This window comes from Leptonychotes weddellii, chromosome 4, assembly GCF_054177405.1.
Source record: "Leptonychotes weddellii isolate Sample4059 chromosome 4, ASM5417740v2, whole genome shotgun sequence".
Taxonomy (NCBI): Eukaryota; Metazoa; Chordata; class Mammalia; order Carnivora; family Phocidae; genus Leptonychotes; species Leptonychotes weddellii.
Genome location: NC_138372.1, coordinates 146189602 through 146209620, shown reverse-complemented (window position 1 = coordinate 146209620; position 20019 = coordinate 146189602). Strand labels below are relative to the sequence as shown.

The window sequence follows — 20019 nt, the reverse complement described above, 5'->3', positions numbered from 1 at the left end:
ATCTGTCGTTTCCTGACTTGTTAATTTTAGCCATTCTGACTGGTGTGAGGTAGTATCTCGTTGAGGTTTTGATTTGAATTTCCCTGATGCCGAGCGATATTGAGCACTTTTTCATGTGTCTGTTGGCCATTTGGATGTCTTCTTTGGACTATACTTTCAGGGATCATTTCTATAGTTTGTTACAGTAAACTTTTTAAAGTAATGCCAATCATTCATTTGAATTCATTTTCCTGTCACAAAATAGATTAAATGTCTTATCTGAAACTGTGACATAATAGTAGGGGTTGTTGATTATTGGGATTATAAAATAGAATGGATTATGTTAGAGTTGATTCAGGCATGACGTTAAGGATTTTTGTACTAGAAGAACAAGTTGTAGGCAAGCTAATATTGGTCACACTATCTCCTGTAACTTTAGTAGAACTTCATGAAAATCTCAATAAAGTTTAGAATCAATGTACAAGTAGTGAGGACTACAGATAATTTTTACATAACTTTTCATTTGCTTTCTTAGAAATGTATTTAATGTTTATTTTTGTCTGCAGTAAATTTAATTCTACCACTTGAACTGTTACCATATTTACAGAAATATGATATTCCTGTCTTGTCAGTGGGAGTTTAATACCTTTGTGTTATTTTATAACATTTTATGAGTGTTATTACCATTCATTATTAGTAGAGATCAATCTTGCTTTAGATTTACTGAAAATTAGTATTAAAAGCAAATGATTGTATATTTATTTATATTGCCATTATATTTTCAGATATGCATCTATAACAAAAGTAATTTTCTGCTACAAGTAATAAAAACTATATGTATGATAACTGCAAGGTATATTATGCCACTTCCAATGAACCCTATAAATATGTACACGTATAAATGCATTGAATTACTTATACATCAATATTTCAAATATATACATATAATACATATGTATGTATAAATAATGAAGTATTTTTGATGTCCTAGAACATAAAAGTTCTTAGGGAAATCTTTTGGATTTCATAATGCTCTAAAGCCTGAATAAGGAAGCCAAAGTTGATATATTCTTTGTCTCTCAAAACAATACAACTAAATAACTTTTCCATGATTTTATAATCATTTTAATAGCTACATTTTATTTATAAATACTTCAAATTTTCAAGACTTTGGACCTTGTATATCTGACCTTCCCAAAAGCAAGTCCTGCTACTGCCTTTCTTAGTCACTACTCATGTGGTCTTTGCTTTAGAAATTTAGAAATGAATATGTAATGGTTTGAAGAGTGAAATATGATGACTAGTTATTTAATAGGGAATTTAACTTCTTTAAGTTAAATAAAAGTACCAAAAGTTGAAGAGCAGCTATATGTTAAAATATACAATAAAGTTAATTCATAGGTATCACTGACTCCATGAAAATAGAATATTTAAGACATTATTTTAAATTCAGCTAAACTCACTAACTGGAAACACTACATAGAGCTGAATTGTTCAGACAACTTAGGTCATCAACTTTATTGGACTTATTAAAATAGTCAATCAAAGGTTCAATTTAAACATTTTCATATGAAATGAGACTCTTTTCAACAAACTCATCCACTCTTTTTTTTATATCTTTATGTTTGGTGGTGGAACAAAGGGAGAAGAGATATGTAAAGAAAAACAATATAGTTGGTTCTGAATTGCAATTGTAACGAAAGTCACAAAACTGTAAAAATGTATTAGAAATTATAAAATTGAACATTTTCAGTGGGTCAGTTTTATACTATATAAATTATACCTCAATAAAACTGTGAAAAGTGATCTAGGGGGAAAAAAAAAAAGTAAAACAATATCCATCCTGACAGGCAAGATTATGTTAATGTTGGACTAACCAATGGAAAATAGTTACTGAGCAAAAGCTTTAAATTCTTTGAAATTTGGAACATTTCATTGGCTCAGTTGGTTAAGCGTCTGCCTTTGGCTCAGGTCATGATCCCAAGATTCTGGGATCTAGCCCCCAGTGAGGCTCTCTGCTCAGTGGGGAACCTGCTTTTCCCTCTCCCTCTGTCATTCACCCTGCTCCTGCTCTCTCTCTGTCAAATAAATAAAATATTTTTTAAAATAATAAAAATAAGTAAATGAATTCTTTGAAATTCAAGGACTATAAACTAAGATCTTCTAAAGTTATTTTAATAAAAGTATTTGCATACTAACACTGGATATAATAATTATAAATTATTGTTACCTAATTATTAAAACACTGAGACTTCAGACTTTGAGCAGGTTCTTAACTAGTAATTTACTAAAAATAATATTCTCTCAAATTTTCTTAATTTGTCCTCATATGTCCATGCTACAAAACAACACATTAGGAAAATAGAAAATACATGATAAGAATTTAGACTGATGTTCAAAAATGTCATACGTAATGACAGTTCAGATAAATGTCTACAAATTCATACACTTAAAACAGAGCTTTTGAGGGCCACCTGAGAAGAAAAGATGGGGAAATAAAAGAGCTCCAATCATTTAGAATATCTTTTGTGACAGACCTGCTATGAATAGTTGTCCTCTACCCTCTGTGTAAAGTTACCTAGAGATAATTTTTTTTGGAAGGAATACTGACTCTAACACTATGTATAGTATGTATGTATTATTTCTGTAATAACATTACTTTCTCTTATTTTTACTCAAATATAATTTCTTAAATGTGAGATAAATGGTGGCATTCATTCATTTTACCAGTTATCTCAAATAATTCTATGGCCTTTTATTTATATCCAGCCTCTAGTGAGTAACTATAACTGATAACATTAAGACAGTCCCCTTTAACTGTACTGATTAAACTTCCTGAAAACATTTTGGATTTCTTCAAAATCCAGTAGACCCATGGAATGTGTAACACTTTAAAATTGTTGGTCATTGTAGAACGGATGCATATGCACAATTGGGATGAAAGGATGGCCAGCTTCCAATATTAAAATTCTTATTTTCTCAAAATAGTCTAGTGAAAGCAAAGAGCATTCTAACTTCTGAGTCCTGAGGTTTGAGAGTCTGATGAGCATATTTAAATCAAAGTACTCCAAAGTGTGAAATTATAAACTAAAATAAATCTCAAATTAGTGGAATTATGGATATTTGGGGGAGATAAAGGATAGCAATTTTAACAGGATGATAAGAGTCAGCTTATACATTCTTAGATCATCAAATTGCAAAATAAAAATTTCGCCAGGTGGTCTTATTGCCTCTCTTCTCCTTTTATTCTAATGCTATTTTTGTTGTTGTTGTTTATTAGCTTCTCTGACTTTGCCATCTTTTACCCACGCTTCCCCTTTAATGGTAACTTTATGAATTTTAATGTCTCACTTTCCCTTTCACCTTTCCCAAGACCGTCATATCATTCATATATTTCTTTTGGTTTTCCTAGTGAAAAATCATTATATTATTATGCATTATATTATTATTATATCATTATATTATTATTATTTCCTAGTGAAAAATCATTATATTATTATGTGATATATTTTATGAATTCACTTAAGTACATATTTTCTTTTACTTTTAAATGATGTTTTCGTATTCAAGGTTTGTAAATACTCTTGCCTAAAAGCAAGAAGTAAGACACTAGCTTCCTTCCTAATCATTGCCACAGGTTTATATTAGCTGAATTTACACTGAATCACATCCAAACCAGGATCAGAGAAAAAAAAAATGCTGTATGACGCCTGGCTGTTGTAATAATAGATTTTAGGCTGAGGAAAATGAAAAAAAGTATTATTTCATTGCTTTAGACAGGATTCTTTATGTCGTAAGCAACTGAATAAATGTAGTCAACCATGTAGTCAACAATGATGTTTCCCTATCATAACATTGTGGGATGTGGTGTTTACCACTGAAATTGCTTCCAGTTGCCAAATTTGATAATTTTGACTCTTTAAATATATTAATTCCTCGGGGGGCCTGGGTGGCTCAGTCTGTTAAGCATCGGACACTTGGTTTCAGCTTAGGTCATGATCTCATGGGTTCTGAGATCCAATTGCGTTGGGCTCCTTGCTCAGTGGGGAGTCTGCTTGATTCTCTCCCTCTGCCCCTCCCCCACTTGTGCTCCTGCTCTCTCTCAAATAAATAAATAAATCTTAAATATATATATGTATATATATTAAAGTCTCTAAACTGTTTTAAAATTCTGAATCTTCATTTAAATATACGCATTCAGAACTTCCTATTTCTGCTAGGACAAAGAGCTTGAAAAACATCATGTCCATCCTTCCATCCAGAGAAAAGCTGAACAAATTGAAAATCAACAACTCTGCTTAGATATGCCAGAGAATGGAGGTTACATGACAAAGTCATACCCCTGCCTATAACTAGAGGTACAAGCAAATACAGAGAATCACAGCTTACCAGGAGCAGAAGATGTAGGAACAGAAATGGAAAGAACATTTAAACGGTGGTAATTGATGAACTATTGGGAGCTTTGTGTGGAGTAATTTGAGTTAAAAACTCCAGGGGACAGCCGTGGGTGTCACTGTAGTCAGATTTACCTCTAGGAGCTCTTCTAGTTTCCCAGCATAAAGATCTAAGAAACTCTCCTCCTGATTCCAGCAAGAGGAGGGGAAAACTGAGTCATGTGGAATATGCCCATGGAAAAATACTCATTTTGGAATATGTCCAGAACTTTTTGTTCTCTGCCTGCTGTCAAAGTAAACTTATTTGCCAGAGTTTAACACTAGAAGTAGGGAAATAACCAACGTTAGCCCCGTTTCTCAACAAGAGGTTGGGGGGAAACTGAGATGTATTTGTGAATTTCACAGACCAGAAACACAGGCTTACTTAAAAGCTGAGACCTACTTATAGGATTGTAGAAGGCTTCCCCTTTCCCCATACCTCATCTGCACATAAACAGGATTCCTTAGAATAATAGAGAATAATACCTAAAAGAACTATAAAGCATAGATTTTAAGAAGGGAGATTATAGTAGGTTTAAATTTCTAGATTACGGTATGTTTGAAAGTTGTATTTCTCAAATAGGGTAAAACTGCACTATTTAGATTTGTCTAAAATGCATAGTGAAATCAGAGGAGTTTCAAAAGTTAGGAATCTTAAAATGCATTCATCATAAAATTTTAAAAAGAGATCAATATTCTTTTTCTTTTATTTTTTAAAAATTTTATTTATTTTGAATTCAAGTATAATTTTTTTAAAGATTTTATTTATTTATTTGTCAGAGAGAGAGAGCGCAAGTAGAAGCGGGGATCGGCAGGCCGAGGGAAAGGGAGAAGCAGGCTCCCCGCTGAGCAAGGAGCCCGATGAGGGGCTCGATCCCAGGACCCTGGGATCATGACCTGAGCCGAAGGCAGACACTTAACCGACCGAGCCACCCAGGCGTCCCTCTAGTATAATTAACATACAAATTTGTATTAGTTTCATTGTACAATATAATGATTCAACAAATCTACAGATTATTCAGGGCTCATCACAAGTATACTCTTAATCCCCTTTACCTATTTCACTTATGTCAGTACGCTTTATTTTTATTAAAATTTATGGGTTTTAAATTGACATCTCTCTTACTGGAGTTATCCACTGAATTTATCTTGTGAGAATTGTTTTTATGTTTAATAGTTGTATGTGTCTCTAAGTAATATGGTTGAGTTTGCTCTTTTTAAACTGATACTGATACAATCTTATTGCATATAGTATTTTGGGTGTTGTCTCTTTTGCTTCGTATTATACTTACAAGATTCATCCCTGTTTTTACATGCATTTACACTTCTTTAATCTTCATCCTTGTTTGGAGTTTCTATGTATATAAAATATTATTTTTCAGTGTTATTCTTAGTGGATGTGATTTTTTTTTTTCTGACTGAAGCTACTACAATTTGTTATGAACATTCTTATACATGAACTGTGATGTAAAACATTTTCACAAGTAGCAAAATTCATGTAGGTAAATGAAAACTGGCTCACTCAGAGATCTTTTAAGTTTAAATCTTGCTTATTGAATACATTTTAACATTTTAGAACTTGTTTTGTGTGAACTTACCACAGAATCGCTCAAGGAAAATATGGCTTCTGGGCAAAAAGCTTTGGAGGACAGTTCAGTGATAATCCTACAAAAGAAAAAGTCAGGGTAAACTGATTTAAACCTCTGTATCCTTTTTTACTTCAGCTCTTCCTCTGGGGCAGCTGGATCTAAAATAGCAGTAATTGCTAATTTCCAACCAGTTTGTGGAGCTCTTGGCAAACTCATGTTAAAACTGATTTTTTTTTTTTCAGTATCAGTTTTCTCTAGACATGAAGTACAACAGGGACAGAGCACAGAGCACGAAGGCCAGGAAGTAGAGAATATAGTAGAGAGGAGGAGACATACAATATATGTGAGAGAGCACATATTTGTGAGAAAATATAGTGTGCTCACAGTTTTGACTGTCAGAGGATGTGTAGAGGGGAACTAAGTAAGCATGATGTGACATGAGTTATTTGAACAAGGTCTAAAGTTGCTAAAGCAGACCGTGCTGGTTATTTCATAGTTTCCTTACAGTTTTCTGATTTTTACCATAACAGACATTTTTAGATTTCTTGCCAGTGAAATATGGTTATGTCCATCACAAACCTATTTTCTTAAAAAGTGAAATAGGCATCCTTGAACCATGTACTTTGTATTGCTCTTTTCTTGCTCCTTTTATTTACATTACCTGTTTTCATACTAACTGGCCATTTTTGATCCAGCAGATATTTTCCTCAAATGGCACAAAAAAGCTCACTGATTTTGCTTGTCCACCCCATTATTTTCCTAATTCTGAATCCTGTAATATCTGTGTGATATATTTACTTCTTATCTGCATTGAAAAATGTTTTTTGTATATTTACATAAGTAAATTTTTTACATTTACATAATGGGGAAATTACTTATGTAATTATCTTTCATATGGTTAGAATTAAGTATGTAGTTGGTTAAGATATTTAGATTTTAGGATATTAGTTTCTATTTTAAATTTACGCCAATTCTAAGGGAAGCAGAATCATGCAAGCCACTAAATTTAAAATGTGCAATATTTGTGACTGTGAACTAATGCTTTTATAATAAATATTGTTTAAATATGTTTCTATAATTTTAGTTAATAAGAATATTCTCCTTGATAGCTGTACATAATTTTGCATAGCTTCTACAGTTTTTTGTCACTCACTTATAAAAATGGCATGCTTATGAAATGCATACAAAAATAAAATTTGGAAATGCCAACTGCATAATCAATTGGTAATGACAGAGTAATATTTCAACTACTGTAGTGATGTCCTTTTGACATGCCTAGAAATTAATTTGCTGAACAAAATCATTATAAACCAGACTATCAGTGGCCATTAAAATTAAATATGATTCAAATAATAACAGATTTATTAATTGAACACAATGCACCTAGATGAAAAGTGCTGTATTATCTAATGTAAGATGGAAAAAAAAAATTCACTTGGCTTTGAGCATCTAGAATGTCAATCTCTACTCATAGGATTGCAATAAATTTAAACCAGTAGCAGCAAAACATGCTAAGAATTTATTTATTTGCTAACAATTTAATACATTGAAAACATAAATATAAAGGGCATCTTAATGAGTGTAAAAATCATTTTCAATTTATGGGTAGTCTTTATATTGTGAAATAGATATTATATTCTGCTTTCATCATTCTTTCATTAACTTATTTAATATATATTATTTTATGTAACATTAAAATATCATAAAACATGTCTAAAATATAAATAAAATAGTATAGAAAGTATTTTCAATGTTTCCATTTTCTGTTTACTAATTCTAAAATCCAGGGAGTAGCTGAGTGTAAATAAAATGACAGTTACGGGCGCCTGGGTGGCTCAGTCGTTAAGCGTCCGCCTTCGGCTCAGGTCATAATCCCAGGGTCCTGGGATCGAGTCCCACATCGGGCTCCCTGCTCAGCGGGAAGCCTGCTTCTCCCTCTCCCACTCCCCCTGCTTGTGTTCCTGCTCTCACTGTCTCTCTCTCTGTCAAATAAATAAATAAAATCTTTAAAAAAAAATGACAGTTACATATTTCACTAATTCAATATAATGTCAAAAAAGAACTCATTCATCATACAATATTTCTCAGTAAAATATTAGTTGATAGACCAATTTCTAATGTAATAGGTAAATGCTTGCTCATTACTACTAGAGCATATGTGAAATAAAATTAAAGATACACATTTTAATTACCACAATTGCAAAAATGCTTTATTTTTCTAAAATTCTTTAAAAGCTCTCACATTGCTACATTTCTAGTGTAGTCTTCTGCCATTTTTGCAATTTCCATTGATCAAATTTTCTTGTTTTATTTGCCCAGAAGTTTATGACCTATATGTAATACATATACTAAAAATTATTTTCTCAATTATTTTGATAGAGTAACCTTTCAGAAAATTTATTTTTGAACAAATAGCATCCCCTGGTCACCTGCTAACTAGTGTAGAGTACAGAGCCTCCTTAACCTACTTGATAAACATTTATAATTATCTCAGGGACTTCTGCTGGGCTTCAAATATTATCACTCTAAAACAACAAAAGGAACATGAATATATTTATATCATGAAAAGCAAAATCTTTCATAAAACAGCTTACCTTTTTCATATTGATGAATTGAGTAGAGTTTATGTGAAATGTTTCCCTTGTTCATAAAGAGGAAAACTAATACAATGCATAAGAAAAGTAAATTGAAGTGATTATAGGCCTAGCCTATGGAGCCAGACTGCCTGGGCAGAGCCTGATTCCACCACTTGGTTGGGAATTTTGTTATGAACTTTATTTTGTCTCAGTCTCTTCACTTATAGAATGGGAATAATTCCCTTCTCAGGATTTAATGTACTAGTATATATAAATTATAAAAAACTTGTGCCTGAAATAGAGTAAATACTGCCTACTTATTAACCCTTATCCTCATGAAAGGAGTATCCAAATTTTCTTATAAATCTTTCTTCATTATTGGTCACCATACATGTTCCACTTCATTTGCTAATGTTATTTTACTTGAACTTAATCTGTCTTATATTCATCTCACTTAACCTTACTATATTATATAGATGTTAACAAGTTGATTTAAATCCAAAAATGGAATAATTTGAATTTAAATAAATAAGAAATTTTCCCCTAACACTACAGCACCACTTATTTTCATTAAAAACCCATGTAGTTTAATAAAAGTACAAAAAAGTCAATCATTTCATTACTGCTTTTCAAAGTTGTGATAACAAAAATACACATAGCATTTTTAATTATAAATTAGTATTGATATAGGATAACATTTTCCCATACTCATTCAGCTCTCAATTATTCATAAAACTGAAGGACAGAAGATGGTAAAAATACATTCTGAAAAGGTAAACAAAATTAACATTAGTATAGGATTATACTCTTTCCATTAATATCACACTAAAATTTATTTTAGTAAATTATATATGCATGCACATGCACTTGTGTGTTTTATGGTATACCCATTGAAGTAACTGCTTTGCTTGTTATGTTTTATAATCTAAATTAAATTAAATACTTAACCATCTCATTTTAAAGAATCTTTGTGGAAACAATACTTTGTTATGTTTTATCAAAACAAATTTCAAGGACATCATGTAATCCTTAATATGCTTTGACAAATTTTCAATTTGGGATCCATTCATAAATGGGACTTAAAACCAAAATACATTTATAAAACTAATATGTTACCTATATAATACACTACTGTTATATTACAGAATGATTCTAAGATCTAGAGTTTGTCTAGCCATACTAGGCTTGGATTTGATTTTAATTCTTTCACTTCCAATCCGTTTTACTTGGATATTCTGAACCACATTCTTTTTCTACTTAAAGCAGTAATAGCAGTAACTATCTGTAGGAGATTATCTGAGCATTAATTAATATAATCTACCAGAAAAATTTGCAACGCAAGGTTTTAAATATATAAGGGTGTCAATTAATAGTAACCATTGCTAACCTAAATGTTTTGCTGTACCAAATGTAACAAAATTCTATACAAAATACCAGATCAGATGCATGTTTTATGCAATGCTATTAATTAGTTTGATATCTCTGTTCTTATAATTACATATATTCAGTCAATACTAGCTGCTATGCTTATTTTTGCAACCACAACCATATTTTTCTATGCTTTTTTATTCATACTTTCCAAAATACTTATACAATACTTTTTGCTCTTGACAGTGTAACAGTGACCTTGGTTTCTCTTAGAAAATCAAATTCATGAGATAAAATGTGTTCCATCTAGTATCTTGGCTACCTAGCTTTGAAAACAAACTGAGGGTTCTAGAGGGGAGGGGGGTGGGAGGATGGGTTGGCCTGGTGGTGGGTATTGAGGAGGGCACGTTCTGCATGGAGCACTGGGTGTTATGCGCAAACAATGAATCATGGAACACTTCATCTAGAACTAATGATGTAATGTATGGGGATTAACATAAGAATAAAAAAAATGTATAGCACAAAAAAAAAAAAAGAGAAAAGAAAAGGACAGTAGTCTGACAGCATCCATGCATTGCACTGACATGGTAGAGGCTTTGTGATTCCCAACTGAGCGTTCTTAATCTCAATGTAATAATCTCAATCCTACCACATTGCATTTGCATGGTCACAGAAATGAGCTGAGTGGTTAAAAAAAACAGTTATCAGATTAGGAAAACTTCTTACTACAAATAATTTTGTTATATAGAACCATGAAGGGATAATGTCAGGATTATGTGACTATCACTTATTCTTCACTACAGCATTAATTGTATCAAATAGAGGTCATACATTAATTACAGGTTACTCAAGAATTATGGGGGGACACCTGGGTGGCTCAGTTGTTTAAGCGTCTGCCTTCGGCTCGGGTCATGATCCCAGGGTCCTGGGTTGGAGTCCCGCGTTGGGCTCCCTGCTCAGCAGGGAGTCTGCTTCTCCCTCTGCCTGCTCTGCCTGCCGCTCCCCCTGCTTGTGTTCTCTCTCTCTGACAAATAAATTTAAAAAAAAAGAATTATGGGTTATTTGTCAATGACAGATTTAAACAATCTTGACAAATAGTCAAGACACTTGGTTTAGCACATAGAAACTTTAGCAGGACTCTCATTATCCCCAGATTCAGTATATGCTCCTATATATATCTCTTGAAGCAGGGCTGAGAGTGAACTATTAACCATTTCCTTCAACTTCTGAAGTACTCCTTGAGTGCCAGACATTGTGGTAGGCTCTATGGGTACAATGGTGAACAAAACAAATAGAAAATCTGTCTTCATTTAACTTGTAATCTAGTGTGGAAGTGCAACAAATAATATCAGTAAGGTAAGTGGTAAATGGCCTGGAGGTGTATAGAACAAGCTATGGAAAGTGTCTTGAATGAGGAATAGACTTTATTTAGAAGAAGATGAGTAATATAAATGTTCCTAAAATTATGTGTTTATTCTCATAGTAACATTGGAGTTCTGTCCAATCCCTTCCTCCCTTTTCTTCTTTTCAAATGATCGGCCACATTAATTAAGTTATGGAAAAAAATACCAATGAGTTCTCATGGAAGATTTTAAAATGTGGAATAGAGATAACAAAATCCGAAAATGTAACCAACATTTAGAAAAGGAAAAAATCCCGCATTTTCGAAATGAGAAATAAAGACAGAGCAAGAAGAAACTAATACCATGATGGCACATGGGTAATTGACCACAACATAGTTTATCAAGCCTTAAAGCTGAAGTTTTAATGTTGAGATGCATTTAGAAAACATATCTTCATGGTTTGCAGAAGAGGAAAATGAAAGTAAACCAATCTGCATGAATATAGAAATGTAAAACATGGTCTCAAAGCTTTTAGCCACATGCCTTAGAAAACAGAAAAGAATTTATAATCTGACTAGTTTAGAGAATGGAGAAAAATCACTCAAGAGAAATAAACAGCTCTATCATGGGCCATGTACAGAAAAGCAACAACAGCTTAATATAAAAGCTGCTTTCAGACCCATTAGATCTAAATCTAATATTTAAATTTGAATGTATTTCATTTAGCATAATGATGTCAAGGTCCATCTATATTGTCACAAATGGCAAATCATTTTTTAGGCTGAATATATTATATATTATATTCATATATATGTATATATACAATATATATGCATGTATATATGTATACATATACTACATCTTCTTTATATATATATATATATATATATATATATATATATGTGTGTGTATCCAGGTATATATCCATACATATACTGTATCTTCTTAATATATTATATTCATATATATTATATATACATGTATGTGTGTATATATGCACATATACTACATCTTCTTTATCCATTCATCTGTTGATGGAAACTTAGGTTGTTTCTACAGTTTGGCTGTTAACAATAATGCTGCAGTGAACATGGCAATGCAGATGTCTCCTCAACTTCCTGTTTTCATTTCATTTGGATATATACCCAGAAGAGAAATTCCGGGGTCATATGATAGTTCTATTTTTAATTTTTTGAGGAATATGCATACTGTTTTCCATAGTAGCTGTACCAGTGGTGAACAAGAGTTTCTCTTTTTCCATATCCTTGTCAGTGCTTGTCATCGCTTGTCTTTTTGATGATAGCCATTCTAACAGGTGTGAGTTGATATGTCATTGTGGTTTTGATTTACATTTCCCTGATGATTAATGATGCTGAGCACTTTTTCATGTACCTGTTAACCATTTGAATATCTTCTTGGAAGAATCTGATCAGGTTCTTTGCCCACTTTTTAATTGAATTATTCATTTTTCTGTTACTGAGTTGTATAAGTCCCTTATTACTTCTATGTGGAATCTTACAAAAAACAAACTCATAAAAACAGAGAACAGGGGCACCTGGGTGGCTCAGTTGGTTAAGTGTCTGTCTTTGGCTCAGGTAATGATCCCAGCATCCTGGGATCTAGGACGTGGCTGGCTCCCTCCTGGGCAGGAGTATACTTCTCCCTCTCCCTTTGCCCATCCCCTTCTCTCGTGCTCTCACAAACACTCTCTCTCTAATAATAAAATCTAAGAAAATACCAAAACAACAACAACAACAAAAAAAAACAGGTAACAAATTCGTGGTTGACAGAGGACAGAGTGGGTGGGAGAAATGGGTGAAGGTGGTTAAGGGATACAAATTTCCAGTTGTAAGATGAATGAGTTCTGGGGAGGTAATGCACAGCATGGTGACTATAGTTAACAATACTATTGTATATTTGAAACTGTTGAGAGTAGATTTTAAAAGTTCTCACTCACTGCACACACACACACACAAAACTATAACTAATTGTAGCTATTCGAGGTGATGGATGTGTTAACTAATCTTATTCAGTAATTATTTATAATATATACAAACATAAAATCACTACATTGTACATATTAATATTATATGTCAGCTATATCTTAATAAAGCTGGAGAAAATAAATATATATAAATAAATAAATGTAAATCTTCACATGGTTCATTTCTTTTGCTGCAAGGTGGGGATTAAGTTGTTTTATTAAAACATTATATTTTCATGGGATTTCCATATATCTCATTATATTTGGAACATGGTTTAAGATTATTTCTGTACCCTTTTTCCTTTCACAATTTTGAGAGATTGTGCCATTAAATTTTAGCTTATAAAAAAATAAGAAAGTTGCTTATTAACTATATGGCACACATTTCTCAGTGTCTCAATTATTTAACACTTAATATAATGAAACACTTTAGAAATTCCATAGTAGATTTGCCTTCTATAAACTTAACAGCAATACTTAAATGTGTCACCCTGGTTGCTGGTATTCTATGATATCAAATTTTAAGACCCAAGAAAACTGTGTATTAAATATTATTATTTCAGTGGTCCATGCCTCAAGCAATTTAAAGTAATGATAACTTTTCTTTCAAAAGTATAATTTTTCTGAACTTATGATTCTCAGCTTAAATTAGTTTCTGTAAATTTTTTTTTTTTTTTTTCTTTCTCCTCTGAAGAACCCACAATACTTCTACTTTCCGTACTAACATTACAACCTACTTCCCCAACCAGGTTATCTTTCCTTTTCTGGTACAGTTTAAAAATCAGAAATCTTCTATTTCCCTGAAAAATAATATAATAATGTCAGAAGGCTAAGGAATAGCCTGATATATTTTCTAACTCCTTGATTTTCTCATTATAATGAGAGTCCATTTTTTGCTGGTTGACTACTGTCAGCTTTTAAGTCTCAACCCTTCCTCTTTCTTTCTGTTCCACATCTGAGCAAGCACATAAAAAAGCCTGGGTGCTCCCTCCTATGATTCCAACAGAGAATTCAAGCCATCAAAGACCCTGCCTGTATATGGGAACTCTCAGCCTGGCACTAACACCTAAAGACAATAAAATACCCAAGCCAGTCTCATTTTCTTGCTCTTTCGTACTATTTTACGACCAATTTGGGAGGCATGTCCTGCTCTTCCTAGAATGCCTCATTGTGTAAGTAATAAAACTTTTAATCTCTTCCAGGTGTATGTGTGGCCTCTTCAGTATTGTTATCTGAACCAAATTTGAGGTAGAAGCTCATCCAGTAACCAGAGTGGCTTCAGTGTTAATGTCCCATCCTGCCTCCATTCTCTTTCCTAAATTAGTATCCATCTTGAAAGAGAAGAACAGCCCTGATTTTAAGGGGAAGGAATTTTTAAGGGAAAGGAATTAGAACAGGCAGAAATAAATGAGAGAAAAAGATAAGTCCATGGTGTACTAGATTCTGATAAGTAGGCAGGAAGGGGGAATTCTTAGGATCTTGGATATTTATAAATAATATTTTTATAACAAATAAAAATATATCTTGCTTAAAGATAGAATCAGTTACTGGAGGATGCCGAATCAGTAGCAAGGTTTGCAGATGGTTGCTTAAAGGTAGATAGCCAGCACTCAGTCTAGAAAGCAACTACAGTGTGGCTTGGTGATAACTACACTTTAGCTGAAGGAGGAAAAGACAAATCTTCTCAATGGGCACACATAAGGGATGTGTCTTCATGGCACCATAGGAACGAGATAACAAGAATGATAGATTATGGATTTTTATAGGTTTTGGACCATACACAATGGACTGGCAATACTGTCTGGAAAACGGATCTTAAATGACTGGAAGATAAAGGAAATCCTACTATGGGACACTATATTATGGAAAACTTTGTGAACTTCGGGAGGAGGAGTGAATAAAGTTAGGACATACACATACACATCAAAAAACATTCATCCAAATTCTGAAGATGACTGGGGTCAACTAGAAAATGTCCTTATTTGTTCTTTGGCGGTGGCCACTTAGGTACATGGGATGAGTAGCCATCACCATGGAGACATTTACAGGATGCAACAACAAGCAGGAAAAACAAAAACAAGAACCAAAACAATAAAAACAAACAAAAAACATACCCCATTATCTCTGTCAGAAATTTAAATTGTAACTAATATTTTTTTTCTATAGTCAACAAGAAAATTAGAGAAAAAAGGCAGCCATGGGTGTCTACCAGGATAGTCTGGGCCACCCCATACCTTGTTTGTAGATTACATGGGCCTATTAACCATGTTTCCATGTGTTTATGGGTGGATCTTAACTGAGATAGATAATCATTCTGGTTTTGTATATGTATATCCAGCATCCGAAGCAAACATCATTAACACAAATAGAAATCTAGAACAGAAAGCATTTTATGTTGAATCTTCTACTTTTATAACCTATGATCAAGAAACCCATTTATGATGCAGGCATACTGCACCAGGGGCTAAGAAGCATCATTTACCATGGATTTATATACCTTACCACTGCAAAGTGGTGATATTTGTAGTGCACTGATTGAATATTGGAATGGGCAAACTCCACACACTAAACTGAGGGAGAGGAGTGCTGATAAAAAACTGAAGGGATATCTTGGTTTGTATGTTTGAATATTCATTCATTCATGTGGTAAATCCTAATACATGTGGTAGTAAAAGGTGACCAGCTTTGGATGAATTGTTGAGATACTGTAAGGAAAGTAGAGCAAAAAGTATGGGTAATGACACCGAAACTTTCATAAATGTATTCCCTAATTTTTTCTTGTATTGTGCCTGATCCTGTGGTGACAGGACTTGGATTGCATTTATGATTTAGAGAGAAAAGATCAATTGATACCATGACACCATGACTACATCTCTAAATAATATATTGAATTCTTGAGGGAGTGATAGGATGGGCTATTTCTTTTTCTCGGTTTTATAAACTGAGTTAGAAGTATCTGCTTCTGTCCCTCTATGCTGACCAGTGAATGATTATAATATAACCTTATATTCATTCAATTATGACTGGCAATGGATGAAGTGGTAGCATTGGGCAGTCTCATACTGCTGTTGGATCAATGGGTAAATCTTCTGACCGAACCTGATGGTCTTGCCCTTATGTGGAAGGTCTGGATTAAAATTATTGACACATGGAAAGGAGAAGTAATTGCAGATGGGAAGAGAATTAGTAAATTAATAATGCAAAAATGAAAATCTAATATATATTAGTAACTCACGAGAGGTTGAGAGCAAAAGAATAATATTAATCTTAGTTATATATTACAGATACCCTTTTATAAAGTAAATGTGACAACTGTGGCCTCCTGAATACAAACAAAAGACTTTGTTCAACAGTATGGTTGGTGGTTAAACCAACATTGGTCAACACTCTAAAATAACCATAGGTTATTTTATTAACTAATTAATTTATTAACTAATTAACATAGGTCTAGGTTTCTTAGAACAAGCTGAAATTGCCTTTTAATAAGAAGAACCATACTTACTTATTAGCCTGTACTGGCCACTTAGAAGATATGTTATTTTGGGAGGAAGGAAAAAAATGATGAGTACCTTGGACATATAATATATAATACAGCATTAAAATGCATAAGACAAACTCAACAGATATTTAGACAGAAAACTAGGAAACAAATATGGGAAAGATAGCACACATTGATCTAAGAGGGTCTGTTAAGCATGCTTCTCAGAAGCAAGGAAAGGTGTTGTAAGGACAATGACCTGGGAATTTGGCAAAGGAAGCATAATAAACTTGTGGGTGAATAATGATCCCATAGCTTGAGGAAATTCATAAATGTATAATGTAATTTTCACAGGTGCTTTCTAAATGTCAAGGTCCAATATATAAACAAAAATACTAAATGCACCCAATAGTGCTGTTACAAGGAACTGGTGATCTATTAATATTGACTCAAATTATACCAATAGAGGGAAGGTAAAAATTACTTAAAGATAAGGGTCATTGGGAACGCTTACTAGTACAATTTTGTAGTGTGATACATTGCTTGGTTGGGAGAATAATGGTTCCCTAATCCTTGGAACCTGTGAATAGGTTACCTTACATGAAAAAAAAAAAGATATTTGGCATATATGAATAGGAGGACAGACTTTGAGATGGTGGCACTATCTTGGATTATCTGGGTGGAACCAATCTAAGTACGTAAGTCTATAAGAGCAGAAAACTATTTCTGGCTAGGTCAGAGTGAGATAAGACTGAAGAAGGAGGAGAAATATAAAGCAAGAGAGGGACACATCCTGTCACTGCTGACTCTCAAGCTGGAAGGAAAGGACAAGGAGCCAAGGAATATGGGTGGCCTCAAGAAATGGGAATGGCAATCAGCTAATAGCCAGCAAAAAACACCCCACAGGATCTCAGTCCTACAACCACAGGGAGCTGAATTCTACCAATAAATCAAATGAGCAAAGAAAAGGACTGTTACATAGAGCTTCCAGAAAGGAATACAGTGCTCCCAACAACTCAGTGGTAGCTCAGGGAGATTTGTATCAGACTTTTGGAACCACAGAATTTTAAGATAGTAAGTTTATATTGTTTTAAGCTACTAACTGTATGGTAATTTTTACTCAGAAATGTAAAACAAATACAAGATCTGGCTACATCCACAAGAGATTTACAATTCAGAATTAACTGAGACTTAGACCTTGACATAAATCAAGAGATAACATTTGTTATATGAACAGGACCACTTTCGTTGAGAAGGTCAAGAAAATATAATTGTAATTTTAGTTTAGCAAGTTTGCAATGACCATAGTCTAACTCACAATATATCTCTATTGGGTATAATGCTTGTATCATTGCTATGATTAATTTGATTGATTTTAACAAAACCTCTAATAATACTGATATCAATGATCAAATGTCCTGGGAGACTGCATTTAAAACCTCACAAGATATTCTTCTGATGGAAGATAATTAGAGGAACTAGATTTTGTTAATAATCAGTTACTTCTTACATTGATTCAATTTATTGATTCACTTCATAAAGTTCAACTTTTGTAGTGGAAGAAGACAAAAGAGTTGTCAGGCTCTGCAGGATTATGAATAAATTTGTGCTGGATTATATGGTAAACTCAAATATTTCTAAAAGCCATACCTAAACCATATTAAACTATGTGATTAGTATGTTTTTTTAATTATAAATAATGCAAAATATCTAGAAAAGAGAATGATATTGAGTGATTTAGAAATGGAACAAAACTCAGGAAGGTCATCTTTTTTAAGACAAGGTTAATTTATAGATGAACTGGGACAGGTATTTTATTCAGGAATACTTGGAAGTCTAATACTGATTCCTGGCCGAGCTAAGCTAAGATTACCTAGATAGTAATTTCTTGTGTGTTATTCAAACTTTGAAACTCCCTAGTCCCCATGGCCAGCTTGCTTACATAGTTTAGTGACCTGTAGTTTGATAGCTTACACCTGTGTTAATTGGTTATACAGGCTGGCATGCTGCATGACCAGTGAAGCATAAAAGGACCCACTGTAAGTCTTCACTAAATTCTTATAAAACCAGATTCTTCTTGGTGATTGCTAATCTATAGGCACAGCACATTTTGTGGGACTTAGAAAGAATTTAATGTGTGAACCTTCACCTGGAAATTTCCTGGGACTCCGGTCTGTGCCTGTGTTTTCTTTCTGCTACTGTCCCATGTCTTTCACCTTTATTAAATCTATACAAAAATATGCTCAGTGGAGTCTTGAAAGTCCTTTCAATTATGCAATCCTGTGAAATCAGTGCAGTTCCAAGGGAAAAAAAATCAGTACATTTAACAAAAGATGTCCAAGACCTTTATGGGGGAAAATATAGAAGTTTATAGAAGAATAAATACAACATACATGAATAAAGTAATCTTGTAACATAAATATTTCAATACTACTCAAATTGTTGTGTAGTCACTGCAATTACAATCAAAATCCCAAAAGTCAATTCTTAAAGGAATTCAGAAAAGGACCAAGAATTGTTTACTTTCCTTTATCAGCTCAGTAAACCCATCCCTCAGCTGTCATAAGTATCGGACCCTGAAAGCACACAGCTGTGTCCTTTTCCGAAGAATTGCCCGGCCCTATATGGGAGCTTCTCTGTGAGGAAGGTTGCCTTTCTTCAAGGATTAATGCGCGATTTTGGCTCCAATAGTTTCCTAACCCATTACCTTTGTTCTTTATTTTTAAATAAATCCTCCCAGAGATCATCAATTATTTGGGCAACTTTTTAATTTTATGTGACTTTGGCTTTTCTGTTCCCTTTTACTAAAATTTTAATAGAACAGTGGAAAATAATTACCCACTGCCAGGTTGATGCCAGTCCAATACAGACAGAAGTCACTTGAGTTATCTCCTTCCCAGGCACACATTGTTGCAAAAAATTAGTGATGGACATTCATAACTTATGATCATTTATATGCCAAGTGATGAATCTATTCAAACATACACATATTTATTGGCCCATTTTAGCAAATACATATATACTGAAAAGGGGCATGTTTAAAAATTTAACTAAAATATAGATTTCAAAGCCCAAAATAGTACAAAGTTATCAAAGATGTGGACTTTTGTATAGGTTGCACAAAAGACACAATGGAATGAGCTAAATAGAGAGATGGCTTCTAAATGGGAGACAATATTTTGGACTCACTTTTTTATAGAAAATGACATGTAGCCTAGGATTTTTTATTTGAATTTGCAAAGATAAGAGGCAAAAAGCTTATCAATACA

General features: G+C 33.2%; 2 pseudogenes; one reads left to right on the top strand and one right to left on the bottom strand.

The window, feature by feature from the left end:
* The window catches only part of LOC102732932 (large ribosomal subunit protein eL27 pseudogene), a 22631-nt pseudogene extending 16414 nt beyond the window's left edge, over positions 1-6217 (bottom strand).
* On the top strand, positions 145-221 carry LOC115943197 (small nucleolar RNA U3; annotated as a pseudogene).
* Positions 6218-20019: the final 13802 nt, after the last annotated feature.